Below are 5,379 nucleotides of genomic sequence, written 5' to 3' on the forward strand. Positions count from 1 at the left end.
GCAGCAAATGGATGTAGAAATGCCAGGGTTAGAGTTACCCAAGATTAAATAGATTCTGATAAAACGTGAGGATTGCAGAATGTGTCTTACTGACCTCAAAAAGGTGGCAGCTGTTAGTGATTCCCTTGTGAAAGAAGGGCAATGGAAGAGCAGCACCACCCTTAATCAGGAGAAAGGAAACTGCCCAACGTCTGCAGCAAGGAAGGTAGCATATCCACATCGTGCTGTGATTGTGGTCAATGATGCCTTTGCATTGTGTCATAACATCACTGTATAACAATGTATTTCAGATATCATTACCAGAGGCAGACCATGTTAAATAATGGCCATTGTCCACTTATATCTAAATACTGTTCATTTTTATCAGTTTAATATCTTGTGTAGCTGTCCAAAGTTAACATTTAGAAAAGACTTTTCCAATTTACAGACGCAAATCAATCTGTGGCTCATTCCTCAGGTCAGTATTGTGTATGAATATCCCTGCAAAACTTGGAAAAGCTGATGAAAAAGCTGACAACTCAAAAAAAAAACGTACAACTGAAAAACAGCCGTGAATTAAAAGGCCTCCGACCAAGGCCACTGCTTAAATAAGTTAAATTCCTTTTTATTACATTAGATTTCAGGATTTTAGCAGTGTTTTGGGATCACATTATAATTCAGTTTGTTTCTTTGTGAAAATGGAAACCAAATGGCCTCACCTATGACATATAAAAAGTGATTATACAGGAACTTTATCCAATTTTCCATTAGAAATAAATGCATCTGGTTTATATTAGGCTCAAGCAGTAAACTGGAACAAGCTCAGTCTGTGTTTCAAGGTATTCAGAAGGACACTGCAATTATGAAGAGATAGAACTGGCTGCTTGATTACAAATTGATTCAATGTAATAGGAAATAAATGCTATCCATATGTCAAGAGGCAGCAACCTTTAAATATTCAGCTCAATACAACTGCTTCTCTTTGACTAAGAATTCAAGTTTGAGAGCGATATGACGTCAATATGGTTAATTTTGTTGTAACCCCCTGAAAACAGCTTGGATATGCTTTGATCACTGCAGCATCCAGAAAAAAAAACTTCTATCAAAATCAAGCTTTTTCTTTGGTTCAGTGCATTTCTCAGCTTCTGTTTTGTTGCGTGCATCAACAGAGCAGTGAACCGAAGATTATTTTATGTAGCAGAAAGGTATGTTTTGTAAGCTGGCTGGTCTTTCAGCTATCGAAGGGAAAGGTTATATACTGCAGAAAGATGCAGGGCTCTGTTATATATGTAAATATATATACTCTGTACAGCCACCAGAGGGCACATCCACTGGAGTCCCAAAGGATCCCTTGGGAGCACAGGTTTTTAAAGAGGCCACACAGGTTGGCGAGGCACTCTGCAATAAAAGACTAAGGTCACACTTTACTTTGAGCTCACAGTATTCAGTCTGACTCATACATAACAAATGGCGATAGTGAACCCAAAGATGCAGAGAACATTGGGCATCCTGGAGAAATTCTCAGAGGGAGATGATTGGGAAATCTTTGTGATGCGACTCGACCAATACTTGGTAGCCAACGAGCTGGATGGAGAAGAGAACGCTGCCAAACGAAGGCTGATTTTCCTACCCCAACGTAAGGCCTCATGAAATATCTGCTTACTCCAGCGAAACCCACAGAGAGAGCATACGATGATTTGTGCACACTGGTCCAGGAGCATTTGCACTTGAAGGAAAGCGTTTTGATGGCGAGGTACCGGTTCTACAGCTACGAAAGGTCTCAAGGCCAGGAAGTGGCGAGTTATGTCGCCGAGCTAAGACGCCTTGCAGGACAGTGCGAATTTGAAGGACATTTGGAGCACATGCTCAGAGACTTTTTCGTACTTGGCATTGGCCATGAAACCATACTTCGCAAACGTTTGACTGTAGAAACCTCAACCTTGAGTAAGGCCATAGCGATAGCTCAGGCATTCATTGCCACCAGTGACAATACTAAGCAAATCTCTCAGCACACAAGTGCTGCTACAAGTATTGTGAACAAAATTATGTTGTTTTCAAATTGCAACGTACAGGGCAGGTCACACATGCCTGCAGCTGCATGTCCGCAGATGTCTCAGAGTCCACCATCAAGGGTGATGAATGCAAGGCCATTAACACCTTGTTGGCACTGCAGGAGTGATCATCGTTTCCATTCATGCCGCTTCAAAGGGTACATTTGCAAGGGCTGTGGAACAATGGGACACCTCCAACGAGTGTGCAGGCGAGCTGAAAATCCTGTTAATCTTGCAAACCACCACGTTGCAGAGGAGGACAGATCCACGGTGGATCACGACGAACCAGAGACTCTGACCGAGGAGGCAGATATACATGGGGTGCACACATTTACCATAAAGTATTCCCCAATAATGCTGAATGTTGAACTAAATGGATTCCCGGTGTCAATGGAGCTGGACATGGGCGTGAGCCAGTCCATCATGAGAAAAAGACTTTCGAAAAATTGTGGTGCAGCAAGGCCTCAAGGCCAGTCTTAACTCCAATTCGCATGAAACTAAGAACTTACACAAAGGAAATGATTCCCGTAATCGGCAGTGCTATCGATGGTCCCACGCTGCTCGACAGGAGCTGGCTGGGAAAGATATGCTGGAACCGGGACGATGTCCGAGCATTATCGCCCGCTGACGACACTTCATGTGCCCTTCGCTTTTCGAAGCAGGCATCGGGAAATTCCAAGGAGCAAAAGTGCAGATCCACCTAATTATGGGGGCGAGACCCATTCATCACAAGACGAGTGCAGTACCGTACATGATGAGAGAAAGGGTAGAGATCGAGCTAGACCGGCGCAAAGAGAGGGCATCATTTCACCGATCGAATTCAACGAGTGGGCCAGTCCTATTGTCCCAGTCCTCAAGGGAGACGGCACCGTCAGAATCTGTGGCGATTACAAAGTAACTATCAATTGTTTCTCCCTGCAGGACCAATACCTACTACCAAAGGCCGACGACCTCTTTGCAATGCTGGCGAGAGGAAAGATGTTCACAAAGCTGGATTTGTCTTCAGCCTACATGATGCAGGAGCTGGAGGAATCATTGAAGGGCCTCACCTGCATCAACATGCACAAAGGTCTCTTCATTTATAAGAGATGCCCATTTGGAATTCGATCAGCAGCGGCGATATTCCAGAGAAACATGGAAAGCTTACTGAAGTCGGTCCCGCGCACTGTGGTCTTCCAGGATGACATCTTGGTTATCGGTCGGGACACAGTCGAGCATCTGTAGAACCTGGAGGAGGTTCTTAGTCGATTCAACCGCGTGGGGCTCAGGTTAAAATGCTCGAAGTGCGTTTTCCTGACGCCTGAAGCAGAGTTCCTGGGGAGGAGGATCGCGGCGGATGGCATCAGGCCCACCACTTCAAAGACTGAGGCAATCGAGAACGCATCGAGGCCACAGAACGTGACGGAGCTGTGGCCGTTTCTAGAACTCCTGAACTACTTTGGTAACTTCTTACCGGGTCTCGCACACTGTTGGAACCACTTACTGCGTAAAGGAGATGAATGGGTATGGGGCAAAAGCCAAGAAAATGCCTTTGTAAAAGCTAGAAAATTGTTATGCTCAAACAAATTGCTTGAGTTGTATGATCCATGTAAGCGTTTGGTACTAGCATGTGATGCGTCGTTATATGGCGTCGGGTGTGTATTGCAATAAGCTAATGATTTTGGGAAATTGCAACCAGTTGCTTATGCATCCAGGAGTCTGTCCAAGGCTGAGAGAGCCTACAGCATGATTGAAAAAGAAGCGTTAGCGTGTGTCTGTTGGATAAAGAAAATGCATCAATACCTGTTTGGGCTAAAATTCGAATTGGAAACTGACCCTAAGCCACTTATATTCCTGTTTTCCGAGAGTGAGGGGATAAATACTAATGCATCGTCCCGCATCCAGAGATGGGCGCTCATGTTTTTTTTTAAATCGTAGTCAATCTTTCCAATTCTTTGTCAGATCACAAACGCCAGAGGTCACCTTGCACACATCAAGGATCACCCTGCGCTAATGCTCTTAGCCAAAAGGCCTAGAGCCCAAGCACCGTTCCTGGAAGTACTGCAATACCAGGTTCGTGCCATGGAGGTGAATGGGTCAGCAACCCCACACACCTCCGTGGAGGTGGATGGGTCAAACAACCCCACCCACCTCCTATTTCCAAAAAGCATAGGAGAACCACCTTCCTGATCCAGGGAGAACCACGTTGGGGTCATGGTTACTCCCCTGTCAGGTCAGTTACGCATGATCTTAGCCAAAAGGCCGAGAAGCGATGGGCGCTCATGTTTTTTTTTTTTTGGAAATTCGTAGCCAATCGTTCCAATTCTTTGTCAAATCACAAACGCCAGAGGTCACCTTGCACACGCCAAGGATCACTCTGCGCCAATGCTCTTAGCCAAAAGGCCTAGAGCCACTGCACCGTTCCTGGAAGTACTGCAATACCAGGTTCGTGCCATGGAGGTGGATGGGTCAGGTCCCCCACACACCTCCGTGGAGGTGGATGGGTCAAGCCACCCCACCCACCTCCTATTTCCAAAAAAGCAAGCATATACCTTCCTGATCCAGGGAGAACCACCTTGGGGTTATGGTGGTTACTCCCCTGTCAGGTCAGTTACGCATGATCTTAGCCAAAAGGCCGATGGGCGCTCATGTTTTTTTTAAAATTCGTAGCCAGTCGTTCCAATACCAGGTTCGTGCCATGGAGGTGGATGGGTCAGGTCCCCCACACACCTCCGTGGAGGTAGATGGGTCAACCCTCCCCACCCACCTCCTGTTTCCAAAAAGGCAAGCATATACCTTCCTGACCAGGGAGAAACCACCCGGAGGTCATGGTGGCTGGTCAGAAACGGTACTACACTTGATCTTAGCCAAAAGGCCGATGGGCGCTCATGTTGTCCGCATACAACTACGCCATCCGCCACAGGCCAGGCACAGAAAACTGCGCCGATGCTCTCAGTAGACTGCCATTGCCCACCATGGAGGTGGAAATGGCACAGCCCGCAGATTTAGTCATGGTTATGGAAGCATTTGAGAGTGAGCATTTACCCGTCACAGCCCGGCAGATTAAAACCTGGACGAGCCAGGACACCTTTTGTCCCTAGTCAAAAAATGTGTGCTTCATGGGAACTGGTCCAGTGTCCCAGTGGAAATGCAGGAAGAGATAAAGCCGTTCCAGCGGTGCAAAGATGAAATGTCTATGCAGGCAGACTGCCTTCTGTGGGGTAATCGGGTAGTGGTTCCCAAGAAGAGCAGAGACACCTTCATCAGTACCCACCCAGGCATTGTAATGATGAAAGCGATAGCCAGTTCCCACGTGTGTTTGCCCGGTATCGATGCGGACTTAGAGTCCTGCATGCACAGATGTAACACA

General features: G+C 46.6%; 2 non-coding genes across 2 annotated transcripts; both read right to left on the minus strand.

Annotated features, from left to right (window-relative positions):
* Positions 1-4,086: 4,086 nt before the first annotated feature.
* LOC139277752 (U2 spliceosomal RNA) lies at positions 4,087-4,283 on the minus strand. Its single transcript, XR_011596134.1, has one exon. It is a non-coding gene; the product is annotated as a U2 spliceosomal RNA (small nuclear RNA).
* Positions 4,284-4,702: 419 nt separating this feature from the next.
* On the minus strand, positions 4,703-4,894 carry LOC139277804 (U2 spliceosomal RNA). The gene has a single exon (XR_011596141.1). It is a non-coding gene; the product is annotated as a U2 spliceosomal RNA (small nuclear RNA).
* Between the last annotated feature and the right edge of the window lie 485 nt (positions 4,895-5,379).

Source organism: Pristiophorus japonicus, chromosome 12 (assembly GCF_044704955.1).
Source record: "Pristiophorus japonicus isolate sPriJap1 chromosome 12, sPriJap1.hap1, whole genome shotgun sequence".
Taxonomy (NCBI): domain Eukaryota; kingdom Metazoa; phylum Chordata; class Chondrichthyes; family Pristiophoridae; genus Pristiophorus; species Pristiophorus japonicus.